The sequence below is a fragment of the Octopus sinensis genome, linkage group LG3 (assembly GCF_006345805.1).
Source record: "Octopus sinensis linkage group LG3, ASM634580v1, whole genome shotgun sequence".
In the NCBI taxonomy this organism is placed as follows: Eukaryota; Metazoa; Mollusca; class Cephalopoda; order Octopoda; family Octopodidae; genus Octopus; species Octopus sinensis.
In genome coordinates this window covers 165487667-165503253 of record NC_042999.1, presented here as the reverse complement: position 1 = coordinate 165503253, position 15587 = coordinate 165487667, and the positions used below count along the sequence as shown (strand labels likewise).

The 15587-nt window shown below is 33.7% G+C and overlaps 1 protein-coding gene and 1 long non-coding RNA gene across 5 annotated transcripts in view; one reads left to right on the top strand and one right to left on the bottom strand.

Annotated features, from left to right (window-relative positions):
* Positions 1-11036, top strand: part of LOC115209624 — a 32427-nt gene extending 21391 nt beyond the window's left edge. Inside the window, exons 2-3 of the long non-coding RNA XR_003881326.2 lie at positions 7938-7993; positions 8316-11036. This is a non-coding gene — a long non-coding RNA (uncharacterized LOC115209624). The remainder of the gene's footprint in view (positions 1-7937; positions 7994-8315) is intronic.
* LOC115209623 (cilia- and flagella-associated protein 300-like) overlaps positions 1-15587 on the bottom strand; it is a 281205-nt gene that overhangs the window by 200073 nt on the left and 65545 nt on the right. The window lies entirely within an intron of this gene.

The window sequence follows — 15587 nt, the reverse complement described above, 5'->3', positions numbered from 1 at the left end:
TATATATACATATATATATATGCATATATATATATAGAACATATATAGATGTATATATATATATAGAAACTATATAATGTATATATATATATATATATATGCATGTATATATATATAGAACATATGTAGATGTGTATATAATATATATATATATATTATATATATATATATATATATATATATATGTAGTCCTGCGGTTTGATTGGGGTTAACCACAGTAAATAAGGTACTCAATACATAGCAGAGTAAAATTAATTTATTATATAGAAGGAGCTTCTACAGGACTAGAACTGTTTCATCAAGAGAAATCATCAGGAAGCTTCCTGATGATTTCTCTTGAATGAAACAGTTCTAGTCCTGTAGAAGCTCCTTCTATATAATACAATTATATATATATATATATATAGGTAAACATTAAAAAATAATTACAGACATGGACAAGACATGAAACACCACAGAGACGACACAAGAACCACAGGACGGGACATTCGAAGCCCTCAGTCATCAGTCAAGAACCAGATCATCTTAGCAATTTCGGCTGATTAATCTTGAGAATTGCTCCGATATGGGCAGCCCGCCAAGGGAAATCTAAGCAAGCGCATTAGATCCCCTTGAAGAAAGCTTCGAATGTATATCACAACCTAGGACGGAAAACGAACGAAGTACACGAACAAAAATACAGAATACGTGACACCAATAAGAATACAAAAACGTAAAAACAATAACGGTAAAAATAAAAAACAAAACAAAACCAGGACGTAAGACAAGGGTCTTTCGACAGACGAGTTGAGTTTGGGGCTGCTTATGAAGTTGTGCCTAATGGCCGCAGGGAGACGAACAAATACGTGTTGCTTCGGCCTGCTGGAATGAAAAGAGCGCTCAACAGTGGCTAGCGGTCACGTGAGAACAAAAGACAGGAAGAAAGGGACAGATGAAAAGAGAGAGAAGGTGACGAGGGAGGAGAAGAAAGAGACAGATCGAGGGTGCTGGAGGTGAGAGAGATAGAGAAACGTAGAAGGGGGGGAAGACGGATGGAGAGGAAAGAAAGGAAGGGGAATAAGGGAGGAGAGAAGAGAGAGAAAGAGACAGATTAAGAGTCGTATCAATGCTAGAGAAAAATATACTTATTGTATAAGGACAATGGGATACGTAGCCGCCCGATTATATAGGTAACATAAAATATTACAGACATGGACAAAACATAAACACCACAGAGACGACACAAGAACCACAGGACGGGACATTCAAAGCCCTCAATATATATATACACATACCTATAAAACAATATATCGTAAGATTATTGTATGTTATGTAGGAATGAAAAGGTATATAAATAAGGAACACATAAATATATATATACATATACATACGTATACATTTACGTACAAACATACCCATAGGTACATAAATATTACATGTGTTGAGAAGGGAGGTTTTTTCAGTAGTTCGTATTTTTCTTTTTAAGTATATAAAAAGTATATAAATATATATAAAAAGAAAAATACAAACTATTGAAAAAATCCTCGCTTCTCAACACATGTAATATGTATGTACCTATGGTACGTTTGTAAATAATGTATATACTCCCTTTTTACTCTTTTACTTGTTTCAGTCATTTGATTGTGTCCATGCTTGAGCACCGCCTTTAGTCGAGTAAATCGACCCCAGGACTTATTGTTTGTAAGCCTAGTACTTATTCTATTGGTCTCTTTTGCCAAACCACTAATTTACAGGACGTAAACACACCAGCATCAGTTGTCAAGTGATGTTGCGGGGACAAACACAGAAACACAAACACATACACACACACATACAAAAATATACATACATACAACAGGCTTCTTTCAGTTTCCATCTACCAAATCCACTCACAAGGCTTTGATCAGCCTAAGGCTATAGTAGAAGACAGTTGCCCAAGGTGCCACGCAGTGGGACTGAACTTGGAACCATGTGGTTTGTATATATATTGGCATTCCTCATTTATATACCTATATATATATATATATATGTATTAGTTTCAGTCATTTGACTGCGGCCATGCTGGAGCACCGCCTTTAGTCGAGCAAATCAACCCCGGGACTTATTCTTTGTAAGCCCAGTACTTATTCTATCGGTCTCTTTTGCCGAACCACTAAGTGACGGGGACGTAAACACACCAGCATCGGTTGTCAAGCAATGCTAGGGGGACAAACACACCACACATACATATATATATATATATATATATAATATTATTAGAGACAAAACCACTATTATGCAAATCAAACAAGAAGACTTAATCCAATACATAAAAATTTTTATATAAATTAAATATAATTAAGATAATTAAGTGGATATCTTAATTAATCTTAATTATATTTATTTATAAAAATTTTTTATGTATTGGATTAAGTCTTTCTTTGTTTGATTTGCATAATAGTGGTTTTGTTATAGTGGTTTTATAATTAATATTATATTATATTTTAACTATAAAATTGGATTCAATCCTAAATCTGATTTTTTTCCTGTAAATTTGGATTTATTCCCTAATATTTATTAAATTATTATATAATATATATATTATATAATATATATATTATATATATATAGGTATATAAATGAGGAATACCTAAATATATACAAACCACATGGTTTCCGGGTTCAGTCCCACTGCGTGGCGCCTTGGGCAAGTGTCTTCTACTATAGCCTTAGGTGATCAAAGCCTTGTGAGTGGATTTGGTAGATGGAAACTATAGCAGAAGACACTTGCCCAAGATGCCACAAAGTGGGACTGAACCCGGAACCATGTGGTTGGTTAGCAAGCTACTTACCACACCAAACATGAAAACACAAAGAGAAAACACAACAATACGAGGACATAGAACAAATATAGTATTATTGGATGCTCAGGAAGGAAGGAAAGAAGGAGGGTTTTACGTTTCGAGTGGAGCTCTTTGTCAGAAACATAGGACAAGGTAAGATCCAGAGAAGGGAAGACGGAGGAAAAAAAATCGCCAACGGTACACACGCGGTCACATTTTATATATAAACTAGCAGCTAAGCCCGGTTCCACCAGATCTGTTTGGATGACATGGCTGTGATCGTTTTGGGTCAGGCATAATCTATTTCTATTTCTCAACCTTATCATTTTGGGTCCCCTATTTCGATTGGAGCCTCCAGCTGTATATCGGGCTGCTTTTAAGCTAGTATATAATAATAGGTAAGGATGATCCAGAGATCCAAATATAGGAAGTTAATAAGCTTTATAAGCATATATGCAGGTGTAGACACATCAAAATGTGACAATATAGAATAAAATTATGTGTATAACTTATGATGATAACATTATAAGATACACACCTCATTCCATTCTGAAATCAAAAGAAATTTCAATAAGTCTATGGTCTCCATACAACTTATGATTTAGCAAGTGAAGTTGCTAAAAGTGCAAATAAATGTAAGGAATGGAGTTCTATTCCTTAATTTCTTGGATATATGTGTGTGTGAGAGAGAGAGTTCTTCCATGAACATACAAGTTTGAGTACAGGTTTGAAGATGCAATGGCTATTACTATGAAGGCATTGCATTTGACTGAGTGATGTCTTTCACTATACTCTACATAGTAAGAGAGAGGTAGCAGCATGCTGCCATGTTGTTGAGGCAAGAGATGGTGAAGTTTTTGTTCAAAGAACTTTTACTGTTTTTCAAGGTGAAACCTAAATAACTTTTTTTTTATGATAACATAATTATTTATATGTGAAATAGTCCATTAATTAGTCAGTTAATTTCTTGGCAATTAAAAAAACCCATTGCAATAAAATCAAGAAATTCATCAATTTGATGTAAATCATAGCACTCAGTTGGAAAGAATTTTCCAAAGGAATGATCAGTTTGTTGTTGGGCTAACAGCAAGGATTTTTCAAAGGGAATAGCTCTCGTGATGATGAAAATGAGAGAAGTAGTTCCTATGCACATAACAGGGGCACAAGCAAGAGAAAACCAGAGAAAGTGTTAGTGATGAGGAATAAAAGCACCAATACCAACCTTAATCTAAGATATACTTAAAAAAAGCAAGCACTAGCAGGAAGAGAAAAAAATCCCACAGAACATCATAAAGAAAAAGTCTCAAAAAGAATTTCAATCATCTTATGGATAGTTACAAGTAGAGATAAATCAGATTAGGAATTATTTTAGAGACACATATCTAATTCCAGATTCATGTTAGCTTGGATTCTGATACTCTTTAGAAAGACTGGGAATTTTTGTTTCATTTATTCTTAAAAGTTGAGTCTTTATGCCTAGTTAAGGAATAAAAAAATAAAAAGAATATTTGTTGTGCATAGTAATTACTTAAAGAGGACACAGAAGCTTGACAGTTGTGGGATGAGGGAATCAGATATGATATTTGTAGGATAAACAATGACACATAGAAAGGTTGGTTACAAAAAGTAGAAGCAGAGAGAAGAAACAACTTCTGTGACACAACAGTTATTTAATGTTGGTGAATGCAGAGTGTATCAACCAACCAAATGACTAGTTTTTGCATGTGACCAAGAATGGTTGTGCATGTAATAGCTGCACTGACCCAGATATGTCATTAGTATTGCAATGTGGATTTTCATTGTGAACTGATCAAAGCTGACTATTTACTAGCTCTGAAATGAAAAACTAAACTTTTGAGATACAAATTTAGTTGATGTGCAGTTGTCATGAAGGACCATCTGAGATTTGTTCACGTTAAGCTTTTTGCACTCAAGTCCTTCATTTTTAAATCTGCTTTGCAAGGAGTAGGATGGATATATCATCCACTCAGCATCTATTCATTTATCTAGTAAACAACATTTATTGGCTGTGAAAACAAAGATCTTTGATACCATCACAGGTAATGTCTGAGAGAAAGATTAATAGCTGAGAAAATCAAGGGTACATCTATTTCAGTCACATTTAATTTTCCAAATAAAAATTGGAGATAGCAGACAATAAATAACAAGTGTATCAGTCAGTGTTAGGATGTTTGCATGACTGTGCAAAGATCTAAAGGACAAAAAAAATCCTGTTTGAAATGAAAATTCAGTGACATGTCACAATTGTAACGAGCTGCAGCCAAGATCAGAGTATCGTATTTTGCTCAGAATGATAAAAATTACTAAGGGTATTAAATGTTAGGTGTCAGCTGGATTCAGTTAAAGTAAATGACTGGTGAAAGCATATAAAAACCCTAATTTTATTCTAAACTTAACACCTAGCCAGAGCCAGTTTTAAGCCAATTAGACAGATTTGTTCAAATTGAGTCCCATGCTAAAAGAGGGCCCAGCACACATGCTTGAATGGAGGATGCTGTGATGAATTTTTAGTATATCATTGTGGCTAATAGTGGAGCCTCAATCCCTCAACACTTTTTGGCTGGGACTGATGTACTACACGAAGCATAAAACGTCAATCTTAAGTTTTTGAAGAATAGAGGAACTCACTGACAATTCTTTAATTTGGCCCTGCACTTCCTAGCACTGGACCTGCACTCCCTAGCACTAGCCCTGCATTTCCTAGTGCTGGTCCTGCACTTCCTAGTGCTGGCCCTGCACCTAATTTGCTTGATTTACTTTTTATGCAAGGAAATATCAGAGAAATTAACTATCCCAAAGTGTTTCTCATGTATTTAAATAGTTTTTACACACTCTTTTACTTGTTTTAGTCATTTGACTGCAGCTTATGCTGGAGCACCACCTTTTAGTCAAAGAAACACACCAGCATCGGTTGTCAAGTGATGGTGGTGGTGGTGGAGGGGACAAACACAGATGCAAAGGCACACACAACATATATATATATATATATATATATATATATATATGTATATATATATATATACGAAGGGCTTCTTTCAGTTTCTATCTATCAAATCCACTCATAAGGCTTTGGTTGGCCTGAGGCTATATTAGAAGACACTTGCCCAAGGTGTCACGCAGTGGGACTGAACCCACAACCATATGGTTAGGAAGCAAGCTTCTTACCACACAGCCACTCCTGCGCCATAATTCATTGTGTTGGTGTAAAATTATTGCAGTTTTTTCAACAAAAACAATAACAATATTTAGCAAAAATATATCTAAATGATGGTCTGACCATCTGCCAAGCAAATGGTTAGCAGTAATTGAAGTAGATGGTGAATATGCTCCAGAATAATCATGTAAAGATGTTTTTGTTACATGTTATTGTTTTTGTTGAAAAAAAAACTGCAATAATTATGCACCAACCGAATATTTAGGATAGCTCAACGTTTATGCATGTGTGACTCAATATATGACTAAAATTTATTAAACAGTTCAATGCAAACCATTTCATAATTCCTATTAATTATCTCTGTTTGAGAAAAAAGATGGGATCAAGTGAGTTTTCAACTATATCTATAACTGTATACAGTGTAAGGAGAAAAATATATGATATTGAAGTACTAGAACACTAGTTTTATGAGTGGTGATAACAAGAGTGTGTAAATGAAGACAAGGATGAAGGTATTTGTATTGAATAAAGGTCTATTCTCTACAACTTTCACATTATATGAATTATAATTGTAGCTACCTAACCAATTTTAATGAATGATTAATACTGGTACATAATAATTATATGGTGATTCTTTTTAACATTGCAATGTTTTGAAAACCCTACAGAAAATAGCTGAGTGTATTTGTGTCAGTTATTGAATAAAATTATAAAAATAAGTAGTACCAAATCTAAAACTGAGACTCTTTTACTATCATTAATGACATAAACTAGCTTCACAGTCATAAAATAAATGTTCTGTGACCTGCATTGATTTTTAACTTTGGCATAAGTTTAGGAAATTTAGGGAGAGGTTAATTTTAACAATAGCAATATTTTCCTTACACCTATTTTATAAAACATGGGTGGGAGAAAAGTTCAAGAAGTGAATTCAGAATGTGAAGATATGTAATTAATACGTCTTCAGAGCATACAGTTTATTATATATTAAAAAATATCATTGTTTTTTTTATATATTAATATGTGTGTATGTGTGTGAATTTTGCCCTGAAAAGATTTTTCCTGAGGTGATGACAAGTGACTGAGACTTTTGGAGATATGCCGTGCTTGAGAAGACCTGGCAAGCCAGGTGAGACTGTAACCGTGGCCTATGCCAGTGCAGCATAACCAGCCCATTTAAGAGTACCCTTCAATTATTGGGCAATAAATGGAACTTATGAAGACCTATTAAGGCAAGTGAAGTCATCGTTGTGGCCTATGACAGTACTGCCTGATTGGCACCCATGCCGGTGGTGTGTAAAAAGCACCATTTGAGTGTGGTCGATACCAGTGCCACCTGACTGGTCCAATGCCAGTGGCACATAAAAAACACTATTTGTCGTGGTCATTGCCAGAGCCACCTGACTGTCTCCCATACAGGTGCCATGTAAAAAACACCATTCAAGTGTAGATGATGCCAGTACCAACTGACTAGCCCTCGTGCAAGTGGCATGTAAAAAGTGCCCACTACACTCTCGGAGTGGTTGGTGTTAGGAAGAGCATCCAGCTGTAGAAACATTGCCAGATCAGACTGGAGCCTGGAACAGCCTTCTGGCTTGCCAGCCCTCAGTCAAACTGTCCAGCCCATGCCAGCATGGAAAACAGACATTAAAAGGGTATGATGATAAAATTCATGATGCAATTTTGATTTTAAACTATGAATAGAGGTGAGAAATTGAAATTGACTATTATATTGATATTTTCTGTGTTCACACTCTCTATTTTCTTTATATTATATTATATATATGCATTTTCATGGAGTGTGAATACGTTTTCAAAATTCATAAATTTTTCTTTTGTAAAGTGAATTATGTGTATTGTGCTAAGAAAGACATAATAAATGTGATGTAATTTTGTTTAAATTTTGAATTTTTTGTGGATTGTTGTATTCTTCACATGAATTTTACTATTGCATTTTTCAGACTGATCCATGTGGAATTCAAGCAGCCTAAGTTTACTGTTTCTTTGCCTGGACTGGGTATGTTGACTACTTCACAATTACTTTTTCCAAATGTGATGTCTATAATGTACATTTTCTTAAAATATAAATTACTGTTTGCTAATAAGGCTAAATTGTCAGTCTAATTATATCTACATTGATAAATCCAATAATTATAAAGCTGTTTTATTTCTAATAAACATATCTTGAAATACATAAATAGATAAGTAAATGGTATTAACATGATAAACAGTAAAAACTATAAATCAAATGAATGAAACATAGTAGACTAATAACTGATAAGCTAAGATATTTGTGTCTTCTGAGAAATATTTATTATTACCATTTTATTTTTTTGCAGAACTACAAATACAGTAAATGCTGCAACATCAATAAATTAAGAAAGAAGTTGTCAATCAAGTGATATAAAATCTCAAAATGACATACAGAGAATTACTAAATGTCTTCGACAAAAACTCTTCCTCTAAATGTCATCAATGCAGTAGTAATATTTTGTTCTCACTCATACTATTTACTGGAATCTCTCAAATTGGTTTGAGTATTGGCCTTTTATTTCTGTGTAGAAATCAAATAAGTGAGGTATCTTGTGCTTTCTCACTAAAAGCTCACCCTTGTACAGGTTTAGCCGCCCCTGTCTATATTGGATGTCTTATTCTCTGCATAGCAATCTTTGGATTTGCCTGTCTTGGTCGGCGAGCATCAGCAGCACTACTTTTATTCATTACTGTTGGTGACATTTGCCTGGGTTTTATGCAATTAGCAAGTGAGAAAATTCTGTTCACTGACTATTTTAATACATTTAATTCAAGAGAAATCTGTCAATCTGCCCAACAAAATTCATCTCAACTTTTACAATGCTGGAACCATATTACACACCTATACCCAGCCTGTAGTATATATGAACATGAGATAACCAATGATTGTGTTCACAGCTATAATATTTACTTCAATCGATCAAATCAATCTGAAAGTAACAGAACTACTGTGCCATGCATTAGTGATATTAATAGATTGGTCAGTTCAACTTATACGGACTTCCGATTTATGTGTGGCCCTATTGTATTACTCAATGCTTTTGTCTGTGTCATTCTAATACTATTTCTAGAGTTTTTTCATCAACAGAAACAGAATAGTAAAAAACAGCAACATGACTTAGCAGCACTAGAAGGAATTTATGAAATTTCTGAACAAAAGTAATAAAAATATTTATTCAATGTCAATAATTTATCCTCATAATCGTACTTCGGTTCACATTCTATTTTACTAAAAAAAGTCAACTTTTGGTGATCATTCTAAATTGAATTAAAAGTATTTTCTAATACTAATAACATTGAATTTTCGGCCCTGTTTTTAGAATGACATTAACTAAAGATATAAAGTGTCAAACAGACCATATGTATTATATATTTATATATATATTTATTTAAATACTGAGTGTATTTTATTTAATCTAAATAAGAACTAAATGAAAGGACCATTTTATGATATAATGGCAAGTCGTAGGAAGAATATTCAGGAGTTAGAGAAGGCATTTCATTATCCCTTTTTATAGCAACACACAAGGTTGCCTTGCTGCCATAATTTTATAAGAAATCTCAACTTCAAAATGATAAAATTAGTTATTTTACTAAATCCTTACAAATTCTAGATTATTTCAAAATTAATTGAAGCATGTTGGTAGTGTTTTGTTAGGAACATGATTATAAAAGGATTAAATTTAATGATTAGACCAACCAAAGCCAGAATGGAAAATGGATATATCTTGCAAAAAAAAAAAAAAAATCAACATAATAGTTGTGTGAGTTATGTGTGTATAAATATGCCATGATAAAAATATATAACAACTACTTACTTTTAACAATTATCTTTGAAATTTTTCATATTATATATATTTTTAAATGTGCTGGTAAAACTGTGCAAAAACTCCCACAATGACCCCATTTTGAGTGCTCCTTATACAACAAGGATTGTTGAAATCCACATTTAAACCTTTCACAGTTGCTTCTTTTGCAAATGTATTCCAGGTGCTAATCTTGTGTAGTACAGTTTAACATCACATTTCACCTAAACATTGAAGCCTACAGTCATTGTAAGGATGTTGGTCTACTCTCACCTTTTGCTACCTGCTAGTCTATTGGAAATAGGATTGCTATTTGAATTGAGAGAAAGTTCCTACTATTTTTTTTTACATCTAATATCTAATTTCAATGAAGATTTTTTTAAGATACATTGTCAGCTATTTGTAGATATTTTTACTAATGTAATATGATATGAGATTGACAATAGTCACATGGTCAAGTAAAATCATATATTGGTTAATTGTGTTAAATTTCTTATCAAAGTGATCAATATTGGGTGTAGCTGTTGTACTCCTTTATCCTAAGTTAAGTAACTTGTAATATTGTGTAATGGATTGGTTATATATGTATGATATGCACCTCTAGAATAACATTACTTGATAGGGTGCAAAGCTCAGAGATCAGGGAATCTCTCTAGGTTGAGCTAATCCACATTGGGAGGTCACAGCTCTGATACTATGGACATGTGATAAGAATGTCTTTAAAAAGAATCACAAGGTGAATTCTTCAAGCTGAACTAACCAGCAGGAAACCTAGGGGTAGATTTAGAATGAGATGGTTGAATAATATCCTAAGACTCAGTTGGTTGCACTTGGGAATCCAAAGGGAAAGTCTAATGATGGCTGCTTCTTATGGAGGAGATGCCTGAAGATTCTACTCCAACAAACCTCCCAGAAATAGTGGGCAGAAAAGATGGATGGATGGATGGAGATGCACCTAAGACTGGTGCAGTGTACATTTTGTTTAACTTCCTTATTTAGTCACATTCTTGTATACCACTTATGAAATGATCAGAGAAAATGTGATGCCAAACTACATTAAGAATGTCCAACAGCCAGTATGCATATGGAAAAAAGGAACAATAGAAAGAACTTAGTATCAATTCTTAAAATTAAGTCTTGATAAGCATTGAAGAACACTCATAATATAGATCTCTCAATGCTAAATTAAAAGACACTTACATCTATAAATTTGAAAAGTTTCGCTGAAAACTTTTAAAAACAAATTATATCCATATTTTATAATGACATATACAAAGACACAAATATTGGGTCATCCCATAGATAATGTGATTTTTTTGTACTTCTTTTATTTTTCAAAATTAAGATAAGTAAAGTTCTTTTTTAATCTAAAATATACTCTCCTTCATTTCCTACAATGCTTTTCCATCTATCTGGTAGATTTGCAAGGCCCCTCTTCCAAATTTCACTTGTCAGTGATGAAAACTACTTCTCCAGTACAGTTCTGACCTCATCTACAGAATTCATATTTTTTTCCATCCAAATGATTTTGAAGACTACAGAATAAATGATAATCAGATGGGGCAATGTCTGGTGAATATGGTGGGAGGGGCATCGTTTCTCATTCAAACTGCTCCAGCCTTTGTATGTAGCCAAGCATTATCCTGATGGAAGGACACCTTTCCTCTTGAAACCAAAGGTTGTCGTTTTTTTTCTACTGCTACCTTAAGCTGCTCAAGCTGCCCACAGCAGATCTCCTTTGCTATTGTTTGGCTTGGGTTTAAAAGTTCAAAGTAGACTAAACCTTTCATATCCCACCAAACAGATAACAACACCTTATGTGGCTGAAGACCTTCTTTAGCCTGGGGTGCCAGTGTTTCTCCTTTCTCTACTGTCTTCAGCACTTGACATTTTTATAAAGAACTCATTTCTTGTCACTATTCAGTCCAAAAAAGGTTCACACATTCACTCTCTGCATGCAATTAGATTCAGAAAGATTGTGAGGAACCCACTGACCCAATTTGCTGACTTTTCCAGTGACATGCAGGTGTCAATGAATGGTTGAATGACCAAATCCAAGCTTCTCTGCTAGTTCCTCAATAGTTATGATGGGATTTTGTTCCACCAGGGTTTGCAGAACGTCCTTGTTGAGCTCTGCAGATCATCCAGGATGAAGTTCGTCTTCTAGGCCGTAGTTTCTGGTTTGGAATTTCTGGAACCAAGGTTGACACTGGCTTATGTTTATTGTCCAATCCCCGTATACTGCATTACTATTTCTTGCACTTTCCGTTGTGATGTTGCCTTTACTGAACTCATAAATCAAAATATGCCAAATACGCTCTTTTGTCTCTTCTGCCATTACAGCTTTGAAAAAATAACTGTGACAATTGAACTGCACTCTTCAAAACTTGTACTAAGAATAAGTACAAGGTAAAATTACTACCTGCTTTTATAGCAAGTTGATTCAAGTAGTTTACCCCATCCCCCTCCAACTTTTCGCTCATGCAATTGAAGAAACACATTATTTACAGGATGACCCAATACTTACACATGCTCACTCACATACATCATGCGCAGACCAGATTGATCTGTATTTAAAATAAAATTATGCTAACATTTTCCCCATGAAACGGTTTTCTAAACATAAGACACAATAAACATATATTATGCATAATATTGAAATAACTCACAATTTAGCTCAATGATGTTGCATAATGTGACGATTCATCCACTTCATACCTACTCCTGAAACTGTCCGCTTTCTTCAAGTGAATGAGAAGACCAATACAGGACACCTTGCCGGGGACAGAGAGTAGTGTTATTCTATGCCAGTTGTTGCAGTCACTTAGGGTTCCTTTCTTGGCTATTTCTCCTATTACTCAATCAATTGTTGTTGTATTGTGAAAGAATTATTGCGCAAAGCGAAATACTTGGGAATATGTTTTATAAAAAGAAAATTTCCTACTTGTAGGGCTAAGTTTTTGGATTAGTATACAACTATATTAAGTTTTTAAATTTAATATTTATGAAAAGGAATGTCCAATCCTTCATCTTTGTTATTCCAACAAGTTCTATCAGCAATATAATGTTAAAGAACAAAATAAACAGATTTGACAGCAATGTGAAGTTTTCTGATATGAAAGGATTTAATATTAGCTTTGTAGGCCAACAAACTCCTTATCAGTTCCCAATATGATACTCCATCACTGAGGTCTTTCCTCAAGGTTCTTACCTCTTTTGTAACCAGGTAAAGGGTTTGAGAAAAAAATTAGTGCCTTATCCTATAAAACAGTGCGTCCAGCATCTGAGTTTTTCCTCTAAGGGTTGATAGAATATGTGACAGTTAAATTCTTAGAATGTCCCCTTCCTTAGTAAAAAGAAATCAATATTATTTTTTAAGTAATAGGCACTGAGGTAAAACAATAAATTCTAGACAAACCAAGTCCCCACATTCAGCTGGTATCATTTCACTTACATTGCTAAAACCTTTTAAAAATTAATGAACACTACCATTCCTCTTTAAATATGAGGCTTCATCACATTGTAAGGAATCTTAATTTATTTTTATTATATTTCATTATTAAATGAAAATGTAATGATGCAGGAGTTAACCACAAATTATGATTTATATATGATGTGACACTATATGTTATTTTAGTTTACAATCAAAATTGTGAAATAAAAACACTTCTTTTGATTGGCACATTTGCACACTTGTACTATTTATATATTTTTATAATAAACAGATTTTCCTCAAAGACTTTGTTAATTTTGCATAAGAACTTTCAATTCAAATAATTTAATTTTTAATAAAATGTATTGTATATGTTTATGAACTGTGGTTGAAGGTATAAAGGTAATTCTGTTATTGGTGTACTTACCTTTATTTATATAATGAATTTATAAAAGTGAGGGTGTTCTTTTCCAGAGGATCTTCACTCTGGAAAAGGACTGGGTATAGTAAATAGTATAGAACTTGGGGTGAGGAAGGGGTCACACAAAGATGAATGGGATGGGAATACCTGAATGGAGCTGGCACAAACCTATCAGCTCCAAGGAGCAGAGGCTATTATAGTAGTGGTAGAAAAAGCAGAAAGAGGAGAGAGTACACCTGTAGACCAGAGGCTGGAATGTATCAGTGAGAGGCTTTATGTTAATCATTCAGGTGGCCCATTTTCAGACATGGTCTAGGATATTCTGATCTCAGGAAAAAACTTTTTATTGCATGTTAGTCTATTAAATTGTTTCTTGGATACAATATTGATTTCAAATTTTGGCACAAGGCCAGCAATTTTGGGGGAGGGGTAAGTCAAGAACATTAAGCCCAGCATTCAACTTGTACTTATTTTGTCAACCCCAAAAAAGTTGAAAGGCAAAGTCAACCTTGGCAGAATTTGAACTCAGAATGTAAAGATGGGTGAAATATCATAAGGCATTTTGCAGATTGTGCTAATGATTCTGCCAGCTCACTGCCTTATTTTCTTGGATATAAGACTTAAATGTGTTAAAAGCATTTCACTGCAGTGCTTCTCAAACTGATATATACAGAGCACAAGCAAAATGATGAAAAAAAAAAGTGAAATTTTTTGTTCTTCTTTTTATAAATGAGAAGACAAAATGAATTTTACATGCATACAGTTTTAAAATCATTTAATTCTAATAAACGTGACACGTTATCTACCCTCTTTTCCTCTTTTCAATCCTTACAGCCCCACTCTGCCTATGAGAAATGTTGTTCTAGTGGAGAATGTCATAATTTGTGAAAGTTTAGTAGTTGTTTAAGACAAAAATATTTTTCATTCTTGAAGAAACTAAACCTTTGAGCGAGAGTTTACAAATGAGGAGAAGAAATGAAGTACTGCCAGTTTATTTTCTTAAGGTTGAACTATCATAATTTTGGTGCATTTTAATGGGACAAATGTGTTGAATGCCCTTAGAAAATATTTTAAAGATTCTTATTCATGGAAAGTGTGGAAACCTGATGGAAGATTGAAGTAGCAAATTGATGGTGACCTACGTTTACAAGGAATGAGTAATGATGGTATGAGTATAGAAAGGGTAAGTCTATAAAGTAAACATTTGTATGTTTAAACTGATTAAAAATAATTATAAAAGTATACAAATAAAGTTATAATGCAAATTTTACACCAGTTGCAAAAAGTTAAAGCACTGCAGCACTATTTCAAGTTCACCTTTATCATATCTATTTATAACTATAATAAAGCTTTTAAGAAAGTGGTCATACTGTATTTTGTCAAAAGCAGAGATATCTGAATTCAACCAAAAACCTTGGAAACTTGTCTAGTAAGTTATAGGGATAAGTAAAAAGCTGACAATGGGCTACATTCAATGCATCAATGATGAACAGAGTATTCTAAATCACAACACTTAATTTAACAAATTTTGATGCAATATTTTTTGTTAATATTTTATTTGAAATTGAAGAAGGATAATGAATATATCAAATCTTTTTTTACATAGCTGGCAAAAATTTGCCTCAGAATATTTAATAGAAATGGCTTGACAGAGAAGGGTAAGATATGTGGCTTGCTTAATTGTAAGTGATAGAGGCTAGGATCAAGGTAATACCAAAACTCATGAATGTTTGTGTAGAGAGAGCTGTGCAGCAAATAGATTATTCAATAATGAATGATAACACACATGGTGGCTATGGATATGGCACAAGGGATGAAGAAGGGTTAAAGCTGTTGGATGCTATGATGCAAATGACTTAAATGCTTGTAACATCAACTGCAGAAAACCTTCAAGCCACTTGCTTACTTATCAATAAGA